Genomic DNA, 18,282 nt, shown 5'->3' with positions numbered 1-18,282 from the left:
TTTCAGGTCTGTTAACTGCTTAGTTAGGATTAGATGAGACAGCATTATATGAAGAGCCCTGAAATAATAACTAACATTAGTAGATATCAATAACTTTGATTAATTTTATTACTGTTCATCTCCCCTACTAGAATTTACTCTATTTAGGAAAAAACCTATCTTTCCCTGCCAGTGAGCATATATAATGTATTACACAATTTTTTATTTTTAAAAATAGATGCCAGATGTGGTGGCTCATGCCTGTAATCCTAGCACTTTGGGAGGCTGAGGCGGGCAGATCACCTGAGTTCAGGTGTTTGAGACCAGCCTGACCAACACAAAGAAAGCCCATCTCTACTAAAAATACAAAATTAGCCAGGAGTGGTGGCACATGCCTGTAATCCCAGCTACTCGGGAGGCTGGAGGCAGGAGAATTGCTTGAACCCGGGAGGCAGAGGTTGCTGTAAGCTGACATTGCATCATTGCACTCCAGCCTGGGCAAAAAGAGCAAAACTCTGTCTCAAAAAAAAAAAATAAAAATACAGGTAGGGGAGGGGTGGGTGTGGGTGCAGTGGCTCACACCTGTAATCCCAACACTTTGGGAGGCTGAGGTGGGAGAATCGCTTGAGCCCAGAGTTTGAGACCAGCTTGGGCAACACAGCAAGACTCATTTCTACTGAAAATTTAACAATTTGTAAGTGTCGTAGCACATGCTTGTAGTCCCAGCTGTTTGGGACACTGAAGCAGGAAGATCGCTTGAGCCCAGGAGTTCAAGGTTGCTGTGAGCTATGATGATGCTATGGGATTACAGGCATAAGCAACCATGCCCGAGCCTCTTGTGCAGTTTTTTAGAGTAATACTAAAGGGTATGAGGAAAACTTGGAATCATGGGATCATAAGAACTGATAATTTTAGGTCAATTAATTGGCCAGAAGGGACTTCAAAAGTCTTTTTTTTTGGGGGGGGTGAAATGAAAGAAAATTGGGTGGCTTGCTGACAGTGAAGAATTAATCTGTCAAGAATAGTCCTAGAAAATAAATGAATCAGCTAGCCCTCTTCATTTAATTTGTAAAAAATCCTCAAATTATATCTTGGCTTAATTATAGATTTAATAAAATAAAATTGATTTTAAAAATTTGCTATGAATAAACCTCTTAAAATCGTTTTTTAAAATGTCATGTTAGTATTCTGAGCTCTCATTTTTAAACTCAGTGAAAATTTGAACAGCACTAGCCTTAACTTTTTTGGTTAAAATATAAGCAAGTGATCCTTTACTCAAAGTTTGCTCTGTTCTGCCTTTTGAGGATAAAAAGTTGTAGCAAAATGAGTTCATGACCTTTTTGTGTTATGGAATTGCACTTAAGGTACAAATTACAAACCAATAGGACTCACATCTCTTAAATATTTTTATGTTGGAGAAAAAAACTTCATAATTATGTAGACACTGTAAATACATATAAGATTCCTTTATTGTTAATTAAAAAGGAAGTATGACACTGCCTTGGTAGAAACAACAGTGCATTTCAGTTGCTAACTCGTTTGCCTATCTGTGTTAACACAAGGATAAAGGTATGAATTTGACTCTGTTTGGCCTATTAACTTCACAGGAAAACTCTGATCCCTAGTCATTAATTGTATTGTCTTATCTAAACCCACTATTTCACTAATACATCCTTAAGTCACAAAACATGAATAAAATTAATGATGAAGATAATCCAAGTTAACATTTGTGGAGTCTTTACCGTGTGCCTGGTAATGTGCCAAGTAGTTAACAAGCATTGTCATTTATTTCCTACAACAACATTTCAAGGTAAATACTATTATCAAACCTTCTCTCCAAATCATTTCCTGGCCAGATGTTATGGCTTACACTTGTTATCCAGGCTGAGTTGAGGCAGGAGAATCACTTGAGGCAGGAGTTGGGGACCAACATAGCAAGACCCCATCTCTACAATTAAAACAAAAAAATCTGGGTGTGGTGGCATGTCCCTGTAGTCCCAGCTACTTGGGAGGCTGAGGCAAGAGGATCACTTGAGCCCATGAGTTCAAGGTTGCAGTGAGCTATGATTGAACCACTGCACTACACCCTGGGCAACAGAGCAAGACCCTGTCTCAAAACAGAAACCAAACAAACAAAAAACAGCTTTAGAACAAATGACATATACAGGTTCAATGTTATCATAACTTTTCATAAACTCCCTCATAAAAATTCCAAACCCATATATATTTTAAATTTTAATATTAATACAAAAATAATTTGAAATCTCCCAAAATATTCTACTAGAACTTTTTGTGCTTAATAACCTTTGTATTCAATTATATCCTAATGATAATTATACAGTTAACTGTTTATTTTTTCATGCATATTAAGAAAACATTGACGGTGGAAGAAGCACTGGAGTTAGAGCCAGAAAACTGGGATTAGAGTTTCTGTTTAGGTTAATTATGAGATATGTGATTTTGGATGAGCCAGTTAACTTCTGTGAACTTCAGTTTTATATGTAAAATGGGCCTAATAATGCTTTTCTCATTATATTGCCAAATAAAATGAACAGTTCCCTTTTTCTGAACTTCACTTCTACACTTGATACTCTCAGTCACTCCTTTCTTCCTGAAATCTTCCTTGCTTAGTTTCATAACACTATTCTCCCTCTGTTTTTTTCATGTCTATGAGCATTCCTTCTCTATGTCCTTTGAGGGCTTCTATACCTCTCTCTACCTCTTAGATGTTGTTTGCCCCCAGCTTCCAATCTTTGCCCTTTTCTTCTCATTATCCACTTTTTCTTCTGTGATTTAATACACTTTAGTAGATTAAATTACTTCTGTAGCCTCATCTCTTTTTACCCCTCCCTCCCACTCTATCACTCATACTGTAATACTGGCACAACTCAAGCCTTTGCAGAGCTGGCTCCCTCAGCTTTATGCTATTCTCATTCCCTTATCACTCAGCTAACTCCTACTCATCCTTTAATTCTTGAATTGTCACTTTCTCCAGGAAGCCTTCCTTGATTCCACAAGACTAGGTTAAGTGCTTCTCCTGTGTGCTTACACAGCATCCCATGGTTACTATAATTGTAGCACTTACCACAATGTACAGTAATGACCCACCTTCCTGAAAACCTCCTCGACCAGAAGGTGAGGTCTTTGAGTAGTGACTGTGTTTTGTACATCATTATATCCATAGCACCTCCTGCCTCAGCCTCCTGAGTGGTACTACAGGCTTGCACCACCATACCCAGCTATGTTTTGAATTTTTTCGTCGAGACAGGGTCTCGCTATGTTGCCCAGGCTGGTCTTTAACTTCTGGGCCCAAGTGATCCTCCCACCTTAGCCTCCCAAAGTGCTGGGATTACAAGCATGAGCCACCATGCCCAGCCCTGAATAAGTAAATCTTGCCAACTTCAAGGTGAATCACTTTATGAACAGATAAAGATTATCTGGATATAAGGCATGACTATCATTATGATTATCATTATGCAGGGATATGGTATAAATATAACATGCCACTTATATTAATTTTTTTTTTTTTGAGACAGAGTCTTACTCCGTTGCCCAGGCTGGGCAATGGTGCAATCTCTGCTCACTGCAACCTCTGCCTCCCGGGTTCAAGCGATTCTCCTGCCTCAGCCTCCTGAGTAGCTAGGACTACAGGCAAGCACCACCACACCCAGCTAATTTTTGTATTTTTAGTAGGGACGGGGTTTCACCATGTTGGCAAGGATGGCCTCTATCTCTTGACCTCGTGATCCGCCCACCTCGGCCTCCCAAAGTGTTAAGATTAAAGGCATGAACCACCATGCCTGGCCCATAAGTATTTATTAAGCATCTACTATGCCAGGCACTCTACTGGGCACTGAGAAATATAACACTGAACACACAGACATGGTCTCTATTCTCATGCTATTAACAGTCTCTTTGCAACAACTCTCAACAAAAGCCTTGGAACCGGATTTTTAAGTGGTCCAGTCTGATTTGCTATCTGCAAACACAGGTAAGGTTCTAACATCAACTATACCTACTATAAAATTGAAAGGCAGTATACACTATTCGCCAACTTCCAGTTAGATGACTAAGATCAATGATTTCCATTCTCAGTCCATATTTTGCACTTCTCTTACTCCCTGATTTTCCTCTGTACGCATGGTAGACTCTGTGCTCCCTTCCCAGAATGCAGGGGATCAGTTGCTTTCCAGTGCTTTGTTCAGTTAAATTATAATTTAAAACAACCCCCAAAAGCTATCACATAAAGCTTTTCAATATTCACGCAAAAACTAGCAAGTCGGAAAGATCCTCTGTTCCTTTGGTTCAACTTTTTATTCTCTTAACAAACTGTCTATACTATAAGAAGTCTTCTGTTGAACATTTATAGCAGATTATTAGTCTTTTAGAAACATATTCTCAAATGCGAAATAGCATACATTAAATATATACAGCTTTGGGTATGTCAATCATACCTTAATAAGGTGGTTTTTAAAAAAAATCCAAATATCACCAGGAACGGTGGCTCGTGGCTGTAATCCCAGCATTTTGGGAGGCTAAGGCGGGCGGATCACTTGAGGTCAGGAGTTTGAGACCAGCCTGGCCAACACAGTGAAACCCCATCCCTACTAAAAATACAAAACTTAGCTGGGTGTGGTGCCAGATACCTGTTATGTCAGCTACTAGGAAGGCTGAGGCACGAGAATCGCTTGAACCTGGGAGGCAGAGGTTGCAGTGAGCCAGGATTGCACCACTGCATTCCAGCTTGGGTGACAAAGCAAGACTCTGTCACAAAAAAATAAAAATAAAAACTAAAAATTTCAAATATCAATTTAATCTTTGACTTATTTTATCATCTCCTCCCACTTCCTTTCTTTCTTGACAGGATCTCACTCTGTCGCCCAGGCTGGAGAGCAGTGGTACAATCACAGCTCACAGTAGCTTCGACCTGGGCTCAAAGCAATCCTCCCACCTCAGCCTCCTGAGTAGCTGAAACTACAGGCACACACCATCACACACAGCTAATTTCTGTATTTTTTGTAGAGACAGGGTTTCATCATATTGCCCATGGCTTGTCAGTCTTCCTAGTTTCGTGCTTATATATATTAATAGTCAACATTTCAGTTACCAGTCTATAAACTTAATTTTGCTGCTTTATTTAGCAAAAGGCTCCAGCTGCTCCTTCAATTTCATATAATTATGCTTGCCAGAAATTATTTCTATTTACTCTTCATATGTATCACTATAATTTTCATTAATAAACTTACAAAATGAGAAGCTGTAAAATTCAAAGTATTCACTTTACTGGTTTTCTTTTCTTCAGAATCCTGATAAACATTTTCATATTATTCAGGCTTTTCAATAGGTGCCGGAATCCAAGTGTAATGACATAGTTAACTTCAGTTGCTATAGGGCAGCTACTTTAATGTAGTTTCTTCAAAACTCTTAACTGATACATATTGTATTAGAATAGAATAATAATTTAAGTATACATTATTGGTAAAAAAAATAATAAGTTTTAAAAGTTCCAGAAGAACTTCTAGCCATGATTGTTCTGATTTCTTTTTTTTTTTTTCATTTCTTATGATAGGATAACAGCCCATCATTCTTTCTGCCCTCAACCAGGCCCACTAGGTTCTCTACTCAACTACTGCAATCTCTACCTCTCTGTGCTCCTCTCTGTGCTCTAGTGTATCACTCTAACTCTGAGGATGTTAACTGTGTAGTGCATCATGGATCAGAACTAAAATTCTCACCTGGGCTTGACAGGCCTTCTGCAGACCCTCAGACTCTTCAGTTTCCTTTGTCTTCTCTCCACTTTTTCAACCTTCCACCTAGACAAATCTATTTAGTAGCCTTTTTCTACCTCTAAGACTTTTCTTAAGTCACTTCTTTACCAAGGAGGTATTTTCCCAAACTAATTATAATGGAAATGGTGATTTTTCTCCACTTCATCTTAAACATGGTTGTTTTTTGTCCTTCAGTCTCTGAGACCTCTAAATATGCTTAGATTTCTAGGTGTATCTGGCATAAACTTTAAACATTTTTATATTGGTAAACATCTCAGACATATCAGTCTAATCTATCTTTTTTGTTTACTTTTTTATTATGGAAAATTTCAGGCATACAAACTGAAAGAGACTAATATAATGAACCCCCATATACCCATATCAAGCTTCAACAATTATCAGCTTTTTCCACTGTATTAGGCAATACGAAGTCTGTTTCATTTATTTTGTGCAAGACCTATTTTAGCATAACACTTCTTTATAGATGTTTTAAATAATATTCTACCTGTACTCACCATATCCTAGGCTCTATGTAGTACATCCTCCTATCCTCTCAGAATTATGAACAGAATCAAAACCTATAATTCTTGCCTTTTATTCTCTTTTGGGAAAACTTTAAAGTAACTACTCAAAGAAAATTGGTAAACTCTCATTTGATGAAATCATTAATAAAGTAATGAAAAGTTACATGTACAAATAAAATTTAAGGATTTTTAAAAAACTACAATACATTAAAGGAAAGTTCTGAAACCTCTAAACTGAATAAAAGAGGAGAAAATAATAATTGAATACCTATTGTGTACCACAAACTAGGTGATTTTCATATACTTTATAAATTTAGAGTGATGAGTATGACATAACTAAGAATAAACAGAAAAAGATAAATTAGTAAAAATTGATATTTGTTCAAGAAACATTTATTGAACATTTTTCTATAATGTGCTAGGTACAGTATAGGCTACTACATAAATAATAATGAATAGGATAAAATATCTGTTATGGAGTTTATGGTCTAGATGAGATAAAATATAACTATCAAAAATATAATAAGGCTTACATTTTTAGATTAGAAAAGGCTTTATTTAGGTAACATCTGAAAGTGTGTAAACACACATAAAAATTAGCTTTAGCTGGGTACATTCCTGTAGTCCCAGCTTAGGTAGGGAGGATTGAGGCAGAAAGATCGTTTGATCCCAGGAGTTTGAATCTGGTTTGGGCAACATAGTGAGACACCATCTCTAAATAAAATAAAAATAAGATCTGTGATGTTAAAGAAAATCCCCCCACTAAAAGAAAGGCTATGTATCTATGTATTACAAAGTGGGTCTCAAACTTTTGGGGCTCAGGACCTAAAGTCTGGGCCCATTATTGAGGATCCTAAGGTGGTTCTTGGCCACCTTAAAGGGGCAGCCACAACACAACAATTCGGCTCCATTGCACCTTGTAAGTATCTAAGATCCCAGGCAGGTCCATTGAATTCTTATGAAGAGTAAGATGAGAGAGAAAACTGACCAAAAGATAAGGCTGAACATGTGGTTCTAAGAGTTTGGTTATAATAGAGGTTTTGTTTATATAGATAATAACAATAGATCTTTAATATATTAGAAATTAAAACAAAATATTCTAATATATACTTATAAAGTCATTTAAAGTAACAATAACAAACCATTATTTATAAACATAAAAATAATTAGTAAGAAGAGGAAAATCATTTTACATTTTTGCTAATCTCTGGTATCTGGCTTAATAGAGGAAAAATACATTCTCATATCTGCTTCTGCATTCAAACTACAGTGATGTTGTTTTGATTGAAGTCTCTAAGAAAAAATGACCTTATAGTAATATATAGTTGGAAAAGGAAGGATTTTATGGACCCCTAAATGGTACTGAGGACTCCCAGGGGTTCTAAGACCACATTTTGAGATTTGCTGAGTTACAGGAAAAACATCCTAATTGAGTCATGTCAAGTTCTCATTCTAGAAATGTATTTTAGAATGCTACTGTATTTTAGAATGCCACTGTATTTTAGAATGCTAAATGGAGATTGGCTTAACAACTTAATTCCTATACTCAGTGACCTGAATGCCAAAAGACTTTATATCTGGAATCTTAACAGGCTTTTCTTCTTCTAGTGTTAAGTGATTTTTCTTGTTTGAGTAGGCAGATGCAATGTGCTAGGCCACCTTAAAGGGGCAGCAGCAACATAACAATTCAGCCCCATTACACCTATGTATCTAAAATCCCAGGCAAGTCAATTGAATCGTTATCAAGAATACGATTAGAAAGAAACCAGTGATCAAAAGATAAGATTGAACAGGTGGTTCTAAGAGTTTGGTCATAATAGAGAAGGCTGGGATGATAAAGAGATTTAGTAATGGCATTCTAACACATTAAGCATTCATGTTAAATGAAGACGACTATGTATCCATCACAGGTTTCAGAGGGAATATTGCAATATTACTATAACCTATACACAATTCATCAAAAACGCTGCATTTTTTTCAAATTTGACAGATTAGGTCTGTATTTACAATACATTATTTTTGTGAAAAGGATAATCTGCTGTATGCCAAAAAGTATGCCTGGCAATGGGATACGAAACAAATAAGAGCTAGCCCTTGTGAATCAAATAGCTTTGGTGAAAGAAATCGATGTACTAATTATTATACGATGTAGTAAATGCTTCAATACCAGTATTATAACCAGGCTATAGAAACATGGAAAAGACTATGGTATGGTTAAGGAAGAGGCTGGGTTAAAGAAGGTTTCACAGAGACGATGACATTTGAGTTAGACCTTGACAGATAAGTAGAATTTCACAAAGTGGAAAAGATTGTAAAGGCATCCAGGAAAAAGAACCAGAATGAACAAAAATACCAATGCCTGATGACCCATGCAAATTTGGAGAGCTATAAAATTGTCCAGTCAATCTATGGCAAAACTAGAAAGACAGGCTGGGCACAGACTAGAATGAATACTGGGCACCATATTAATAAAAAGTTCAGATATTACCTAATAATACTATAGGCAATAGAGAGCCAGCAAAGGAGCATGACTTAAAGATGTATTCTAGAAAGAAAAGAAAAAGAAACTCTTATAGCAATGTAGAGAATGGAGTTTAATGGGGAAAGACTAGTGGAAGGAGGACAAGTACAATGATCTTGGTAAGACAAGATAAGGGCCTGAATTAGGACATTGGCATTAGGAATGAAAAGCTGGAAGAGACATTTTGGAAGTGCAATTGACAGGACATGGTGACTCATTATTTATTTAACAAATATTTATTATGCTCCTACTTTGTGTCAGGCGCTATCCTAAGCTTGGGGAGATGAAAGTGAACAAAAAGTCAAAGTCCCTGTCTTGATTAAATTTTTTTTTTTTTTAATTAGACAGAGTCTCACTCTGTCACCCAGGCTGGAGTGCAGTGGCATAATCTCGGCTCACTGCAACCTCTGCCTCCCGGGTTCAAGCAATTCTGTGCCTCAGCCTCCCGAGTAGCTGGGATTACAGGTGTCTGCCACCACGCCCAGCTAATTTTTGTATTTTTAGTAGGGACGGGGTTTCACCATATTGGCCAGGCTGGTCTTGAACTCCTGAGCTCCACCCGCCTTGGGCTCCCAAAGTGCTGGGATTACAGGCGTGAGCCACCGTGCCCGGCCTTCTTGATGGAACTTACACTGTTGTGGGGCACTACTGCAAGAGCTTTGGCCAATTTGATTTGGAGGGGTAGAGGTGAGGAGAGGAATATTGTCAAGAATGAACCCAAGTAAGAGTCAGAGGATGAGAAATAAACAAACAAACCAGTAAATAAAAAAGGATGAACCCAAGGTTTCTAGTTTGAGCAAATGGGTGAACAGGGTTACCATTAACTGGAGATTAAATTAAAAGGCATGTTTAAGTCAGAAAATGAGCTCAGTTTCTGAGTCACTGTGCTTGGCCAACAACTTATTTATTTATTTATTTATTTATTTATTTATTTATTTATTTATTTATTTACTGAGACAAAGTCTCACTGTGTCACCCAAGCTGGAGAGCAGTGGTGTGATTTCTGCTCACTGCAACCTCTGCCTCCTGGGTTCAAGCAATTCTCCTGCCTCAGCCTCCCGAATAGCTGGGATTACAGGCACATGCCACCACACCTGGCTAAGTTTTTTTTAGTACAGACAGGGTTTCACTATGTTGGCCAAGCTGGTCTCCAACTCCTGACCTCAAGTGATCTGCCCACCTAAGCCTCCCAAAGTGCTGGGATTACAGATGTGAGCCACTGTGCCCGACCAGGCTGTCAACTTTTAAGATTTCTTTTTTGAGATGGAGTCTTGCTCTGTCGCCCAGGCTGGAGTGCAATGGCACTATCTCAGCTCACTGCAACCTCCACCTCCCAGGTTCAAGTGATTCTCATGCCTCAGCCTCCTAAGTAGCTGGGATTACAGGTGTGCACTACCACACCCGGCTAATTTTTGTATTTTTTAGCAGAGATGGGGTTTCACCATGTTGACCAGACTGATCTCTAACTCCTGGCCTCAAGAGATCCGCCTGCCTTGCACCCCCTAAGTGCTGGGATTACAGGTGTCAGTCACGGTGCCCAGCCAACTTTTAAGAAGATTTTAAACATAATACTTAACTATATGCTACAGGTAAATGTTAAAACCTAATTCTTACAGTCTTTGGAACAAGCAACAAAATTGTTTTGAGCTTCATAAAATATGAGCCTAAATTTGTATCATTTTTCGCTTGTACAGGAAACATAAACTTAGGTATAATGTAACTTTATTACATTTAATTAATGAAGTTTGCAACCTTATACTTTAAAAATTATACTATAGGTGGCTGGGCACAGTGGCTCACGCCTGTAATCCTAGCACTTTGGGATGCCAAGGCGGGCGGATCAAGAGGTCAGGAGATCGAGACCATCCTGGCTAACACGGTGAAACCCCATCTCTACTAAAAATACAAAAAAATTAGCCGGGCATGGTGGTGGGTGCCTGTAGTCCCAGCTACTCAGGAAGCTGAGGCAGGAGAATGGCATGAACCCGGGAGGCGGACCTTACAGTGAACCAAGATCGCACCACTGCACTCCAGCCTAGGCAACAGAACAAGACTCTGTCTCAAAAAAAAAAAAAAAAAAATTACACTATAGGCTGGCCATGGACGGTGGCTCACACCTGTAATCATAGCACTTTGGGAGGCTGAGGCAGGTGGATTGCCTGAGCTAAGGAGTTCGAGACCAGCCTGGCCAACATGGTGAAACTCCGTCTCTACTAAAATACAAAAAATTAGCCAGGCATGGTGGTGTGCGCCTGTAGTCCCAGCTACTTGGGAGGCTGAGGCAGGAGAATTGCTAGAACCTGGGAGGTGGAGGTTTCAGTTAGCCGGGATCACGCCACTGCACTGCAGCCTGGGCTACAGAGCAAGACTCCATCTCTAAAAAAAAGGAAAAAAAAGTATACTATAGGCTGGGTGCAGTGGTTCATGCCTGTAATCCCAGCACTTTAGGAGGGTGAGGCCTGGGCAACATGGCGAAACCCCATCTCTACAAAAAAACAGAAAAATTAGCCAGGTGTGGTGGTGCACACATGTAGTCCCAGCTCCTCTGGAGGCTAAGGCGGGAGGATTGCTTGAAGTTGGGATGTAGAGACTGCAGTGAACCCTGATCACGCCAATGCACTCCAACCTGGGTGAAAGATCGAGACCCTGTCTCCAAAAAATAAGAATAATGAAATAAAAATGATACTATAAAATGTCCAAAAAATAACCATGAAATAAAAATGATACTATAAAACCTGTCATAAACCTAATCGCAATTCAAAAATATGAAAGTAGATCCTATTTCACCTATATGAAGTAGTGATCTATTTCCCTCCTACCAATACACAATTCCTCACTGAAAACCAAGAATCTTATGCCAGGTGCGGTGGCTGACACCTGTAATCCTAGCACTTTGGGAGGCCGAGGCAGGTGGATCACCTGAGGTCAGGAGTTTGAGACCAGCCTGGCCAACATGGTGAAATCTCGTCTCTACTAAAAATACAAAAAGGCCGGGTGCGGTGGCGCATGCTTGTAACCCTAGCACTTTGGGAGGCCAAGGTGGGCAGATCACGAGGTCAGGAGTTCGAGACCAGCATGGCCAGCATGGTGAAACCCCATCTCTACTAAAAATACAAAAATTAGCCAAGCATGGTGGCAAGTGCCTATAATCCCAGCTACTCGGGAGGCTGAGGCAAGAGAATCACTTGAACCCAGTGGGTGGAGATTGCACTAAGACGAGATGGTGCCACTTCACTCCAGCCTGGGCAAAAGATCAAAATTCCATCTAAAAAAAAGAAAGAAAATCAAGAATCTTTCGAATCTTTCAACCTGCCTTGATATCCTTCCGCAATAAGTATAAACAACACTTTGCCCTTATATGACAGTATGTAATACTTTTCAAAGTATATCCACCAAACTATGAGCCCCTGAAAGGTAAGAACTGCTCTATTCCTCTCTATAGTTTTAGTGTTTCACACAACACCTAGGACAATAGTACAAGCTCTATTCATATTTGAGCTAGTGAATGAATGACAAAGAGATAACAGGAAAACTGTCTGATCCAAAATCATCCCAAATAAGACACATGATTCTTATCTACGGAAGACTGATGATCTAGATGCACTAAATAAAATAATAAAAAATAAAATGGGGTGGGTTTATGCTAAACTAAATACCATGAACAACCAGAAACCTGAGGCTTCAGGAGTTCTGTTCCCAAGCAAATTGGTGTGGTAATCACTGGAGTGTGGGCCTCCTCACCATCTCTGCAAGTGGAAGGTGGTCTTTCATTGAAGGACACAGCTGGGAATAGGAAGACCTGGACCTCTGGCTCCAAACATGTCAGTGGAATGGGGAGGCAAAAGAAAAACAGTAAACTCCTCTTTATAGCCAAGCTGTTGGAGTCACAAAAACTCTCCTAAACACTTCTCAAATGGACAGGGAGTAGAATTTTTAAGAAGGCCAGGCATGGTGGCTCACACCTGTAATCCCAGCACTTTGGGAGGCCAAGGCAAGAGGATTGCTTGAGACCATGAGTTTGAGACAAGCCTAGACAACATAGTGAGGCTCTGTCTCTACAAAAAATTAAAAAATCAGCCAGGCACAGTGGTGCATGTCTGTAGTCCTAGCTACTCAGGAGGCTGAGGTAGGAGGATCACTTGAGCCCAGGAGATAGAGGCTGCAGTGAGCCAAGATCATGCCACTGCACTCCAGCCTGAGTGACAGAGCAAGACTCTGTCTCAAAAAAAAAAAAAAAAAAAGAAATTATTTACAAGATCCTAGGAAATATTTCCTTAGCAGAAATATCTTCCCCATGCTTTCTAAAATCCCACCAGGGAAAGTATTTTATTTGTTTTGGTTAGCAATATATGGTCCCTTCCAGCTTTAATTGACACTAACAATTAGTGTCAATGAATGCTAACTTCTTCTCCCACTCCCATGATCACATTATTTAAGAGGTTTGCTAACCAAAATATATCTACAATGTTTAAAGTCCCAGTTCCTACTGCTAAGTACAGCAGACTTTCCATCATATGATACATCAGATATACTTACCCTAATACTTAGATCGGGGACTGTATACTCAAGTATTCAGGGTCAGGTAATGTAAATGTAATGTAAGGTAATGTTATGTAATATAATTGACAGGTAATGTAAATGAGTGTATGACTTGTTTAAAACAATAGGGAATCTCAGAGACTATGTCAAATGCACAGCATGTGACCTGCCTGTCTGTGAGGCAGCCACTATTTAGTTCCAGTGTACTGTTCCTATGCAAAAATGTGAACCTTTGGGTACGATGTACACTATTTGGGTGACAAGTACACTAAAAACCCAGACAGACTTCACCATTTTACAATTCATCCATGTAACCAAAAACCACTTGGTACCCCTAAAGCTATTGAAATAAAAATAATTTCTTTAAAAAAGTGAACCCTGATTTTGCCCAGATTTTCCAATTTTTCAAGAGGGGGTATAAATCGATATTTTAGTATAAAATGTACCAATTTTTAAGTATGTCTGTGGCTAAAAGTGTCTTTTTTTTTTTGACACAGAGCCTCACTCTGTCACTTAGGCTGGAGTGCAGTGGTACAAGCACGGTGCACTGTAGCCTCAGCCTCCTGAGCTCAAGCAATCCTCCTGCCTCAGCCTCCCAGGTAGTTGGGACTACAGGCAGGCACCACCACATCTGGCTAATTTTTAAATTTTTTGTAGAGATGGGAGTGGGTCTCACTATGTTGCCAGGGCTAGTCCTGAACTCCTGGGCTCAAGGGATCCTCTCGCCTCAGCCTCCCACAGTGCTGGGATTACAGGCATGAGCCCAGCCCCAAAAGTGTCTCTTTTGTTTTTGATTTTTTTTTTTTTTTTTTTTACTTTTTTTCCACACTTGGTAATCAGGAAGTAAAAGGTGTCTTTTTGACTGTCGACTTTTTGACTGCCATAGCCTTAGTCTAAATGAATAGATAACACTGACAAAATGGAAAGGGTCAAAAGGGGAGGCCTATTTTGGCCAGAAAGAGTGAAGCAGAGTCAAAGGGGAAGAAACAGGGAAGAGGCCCAGGATGGATGGTGAGAAGTGAATTTCACCAACCTCGAAACCTCATATAGGGAGCCCCAATCTGCTTGCCTTCTAATCTAAGAGTAAAAAGGAAGAGATATCAAGAAGGAAATAAAGGAGGAAGAAAAAGAATCACCTGTTGAGCCCTTAAACTGGATGGCAGACACTGCATGGGATGCTTTCACATGTTGTTTTATTGAGATATGTCAATGCAAAAAGAAAGAGTTCTATGCATGGGAAAAAGACGTAAAGGAAATACATCAAAATCCTAACAGTAAGGGTGTCAGATTACAAGAGCCCCTTTTTCCATTCTCCATAATTTTTAACCATAAATATAATATGGTGTATTAACATTATAATACAAATTAAACTAAAATTTAAGGTGGATTTCTGGGTACACATCCACCCACCCTGGAGTATAGAAAGTAAACTACTATAAATTAAGCCAAACTATACACTGAATATTTAAATAGAAAAGGAAAATGTAGCCATTTCAAATGTATATAATATGTAACTATGCAATTATAAACCCAGAAAGAGAACATGAAAGAAACTACACAGGTGATATGGACCACAGATTGATTAAATAAAAACAGAAATAAGTGAAATTGTTAAGAATGTTATAAATCATTTTCTCTCCAAATTATAAACTACCAAGATGTTCTGTGTGTGTGTGGCCTACATAACTATGAAATAACAGTCCTCTCTTCTATAAAAACGTTTAGACTTTTACCTATCTGTTATATACTTTTACACATTCACTGCATTATTTTCTTTCTTTTAGGTGTGCACAACTCTCATATTTAAATAATCCCCCTTTTTTTGTCTTTTAGGGTATTTCAAAGATAACAGGTATTTTTTTTAATAAATGAAGTATGTCATTATAGGCCGCTCAGATTCTAAGCAATCTGAATCCCCAATTAATGTCTTCCAAATATGCATATTTAGTTTTTCATTCTGCTCAAAAATGAAACCCTAACCTAAATACTTCAAGTGAAATTTCAGGGGAAAAATACTGTTTAAAAACCTAGATAATGCATTCCTTTGTTGATGCTAAATATAGTCATCTCAAGATGACATACATTTTGACAATGATCAGCCTTACATGTCAAATTTTCAAAAATAGCACAAATTCCATTTTAAGGTGAGCAGGAACAATTGCTATTCATTACATTTCAATTGAAAATGGATTTTAAAATATGTATCTTCTATTAAAACTGGATTACATTGTAACTATAATGAGGAAAACTGGATTTAAAATAATTTTGTTGTGGTTTTAGCTTAGAATTCTTTAAGGGAATTGTTGCAGATAAACTACATAATTGCAGGCATTTTTCTTTAAATTCTACCTCAGAAGCATTAGTCAAAATATAAAATATCTGCGAAAATACGGTGTTAATTGTAAGGAAGAAGAAACTTAAACAGCTACATTGGTTAATCAAAGTTTACTTATACAAATTATACCTCCCCCCAAAAAACCTTTCTCTCATTTGATTAATTATGCATTTTTTCTTAACAATACCCCAAACTCAAAAGAATTTGAGACAAAGTTTTCTAACTGCAGCAGTTTAACCTGTAAAAGGATAATATTTAGCGGGGGAAATTATGTGGTCCACTCAATAACGTGTGACTAAGATGGTATAAATACTTAAGTTTATTTAATCACATTACCTAAGACATAGTTATGTTGTGACTCGCAGGCCAATGGGCCGCTGCTACATGAATTCATTAACAAAATTTAACGATGAATGATGTTCCCGTTGCTTTGGTCAGGGAACTAATTTCTTTATTATGGCTTCTTTTCTCTACCTTTGTCTTCACCAAGGACATTTTGTTAGGACATATCCTTACGCTATTTTTACCTTGTTATCTCTCTGCCAACTTTGTTCGCGTTGTGCTTTAATAACTATAAAATGAGTATCTCTAAGTCACTGCAGTAACCAACTATAACCTCTCAACTTCGTCATTTTCTTTATAAATGCCAATGGTAATGCATTTGTAGAACGTTTCACAGTTTACAAACAGCTGGAAAGGTTTGGCGTTTTCAAAAGCATATAGGCAAGGAGAGTTCTCAAGAGGTGACTACATTCTTCACTCACTTAAACTACGCAGACTTCGTAAACTTCCAGCCCTAGTTGCTCAACCCCCAGCATCCTACCTCGGGCAGAATCACGGAAAAAAAAAACAAAACAAAACAAAACAAAAACAGGTTGGAGACAGGAGTGGGGGGATATGCGGGGGTGTGTGGGGGGGAGTAATAAGCTGTTAAATCATATTTCTCCCCATCTTCCACAGAGACCGATCAGAAAGGATTTCTTAACTGGCACTGCTGGCAGAGACGGAGACCGCGGCTGGGGCAAGTGGTGGGGGACGGCCCTGAACTTCCCTAAGGACCCCAAGGGTTCAGCCGAGGGACCGGCACCCACTCCGCTCACAGAGGGCTCCCCCGCTACAGTAGGGAACGCACCCGAAACTCAGCCGACAAGGCGCAGGGGAGCAGGGCAAAGACATTGCAACCAGAAGCCCGAGGCCGGCTGACGCTTTCAGACACTGGGGCAGCCCCTGGTAGGCACCCCGCCAAGCCCGCAGGACGCGGCTTCAAGGCAGGGTTCGCCCGGGCCGGGGCCAGCGCGGAGCCACAGCTGTATGGCGCCCGGCGCCCTCCCGTGCTGCAGCCGGGGCACCGCCAGAAGCCGCGGACCCCGAGCACCTCTCTGCAGCCGCCGCTCCCGCCCCCGCCCCCGCCCCCGCCAGGGAACCCGACACCTCCGTCTCCACTCCCCCAGCCCACGTTCCCCCAACTCTTCTCACCCTCCAGGAGCCGGTGACCGGCGAAGGTCCTTTTCGCGTGGAGGGACTGTGCGCGTCCCGCCTGGCTGTGGGTAGGGGTCTGGGAGCTCTGGCCGCTAACACTTCTGCTCCACCCGCTGGGAGTCCTCTGGCTGCCGCTGCCGCCGCCGCCGCCGTCTCCAGCAGCAAGTTTCCATAAAAGTCCTGGTGCGCAGCCTGTTCCCGCATTCCAGGCGGGCCCAGCGCCGGCTGCAGCTGTTCCAAAACACAAGGCCAGTTCCCCCAACCCCCCACCTCCGCCGTCTCACCCGGAGAGGGGTGGAGAGTCGAGGAGAAAAGCACGGGAGGGGGACCGTGGCTGCCAACTTTCCGCCCGTCTGTCTCCGGGCCCTAGGTGCGCGAGCTGATCCCCTAACCTTGGGCCTGCCTCCACCTGCAGCCAATCCTGGGGAAAGAAGGCTGCCTCCGCCATGTGAAAGTAATGAGGCTGAAATGGGCTTCGTTACCGGGCTGGAGCTGGCTCCCCCTACCCGCAACCGGTTTTGCTCTGGGGCCCACTTCTCTCAGCTACTCTACCCGTCCTAGTTTCCAGTCAAGAAGCCAAGCCACTACATATCTTCTACTACCCTAAGCATTGACCTTTGGCCAAGTTTTCCTTTATTACAAAGAGCTTGGGGCAGCAATCCGGGAACACTTCATCTGTCTATTGCTCCCCTTTTCTTAGCTCCAGTCTTTAAGAGGAGAGTTAAAAAAAAAAAAAAAAAAAAAAAAAAAGAAGAAAGTTGAAGGCAGAGGAGGAGGAGAAGAAGAAAAAAAGGAATATATTTATATAAGTACAAATATCTTTATATTCCACCTTTTTCTTAATTGAAGGCAAACCATATCTGGTCTTCCTAAAGCTTCATAAAGGCATCTTTGACTATTAGACACCCACAGACCTTTTTCAACTTGGACCGCCAGCCTGTCAAACCCATCAGACAATACCATATTAAAACCCGAAATGCACACTCAGAGGGAGCATTTTTGGTGGACGAGATCTTTAATTCTTCACTGCACTTGAAAAAAAATCGAAATGACATCCAGATAAAGAATAAAGGTAACCACTTCCAACTTCAGGCCCTAAGCAGGCAGCAGTGCTCAGGTTATATTTCAGGGATGTTG

The 18,282-nt window shown here is 40.2% G+C and overlaps 1 protein-coding gene and 1 pseudogene across 3 annotated transcripts in view; one reads left to right on the top strand and one right to left on the bottom strand.

Annotated features, from left to right (window-relative positions):
• Positions 1-17,911, bottom strand: part of NEXN (nexilin F-actin binding protein) — a 55,784-nt gene extending 37,873 nt beyond the window's left edge. For all 3 annotated transcript variants that reach the window (XM_063624151.1, XM_063624150.1, XM_063624152.1), the window contains exon 1: positions 17,143-17,911. The gene's annotated coding sequence lies outside the window, so the exon portion shown is untranslated. The remainder of the gene's footprint in view (positions 1-17,142) is intronic.
• On the top strand, positions 14,336-17,320 carry LOC134734800 (putative uncharacterized protein NEXN-AS1; annotated as a pseudogene).
• Positions 17,912-18,282: the final 371 nt, after the last annotated feature.

The sequence above is a fragment of the Symphalangus syndactylus genome, chromosome 12 (genome assembly GCF_028878055.3).
Source record: "Symphalangus syndactylus isolate Jambi chromosome 12, NHGRI_mSymSyn1-v2.1_pri, whole genome shotgun sequence".
Lineage (NCBI taxonomy): Eukaryota > Metazoa > Chordata > Mammalia > Primates > Hylobatidae > Symphalangus > Symphalangus syndactylus.
This window is presented reverse-complemented; position numbering and strand designations above follow the sequence as displayed.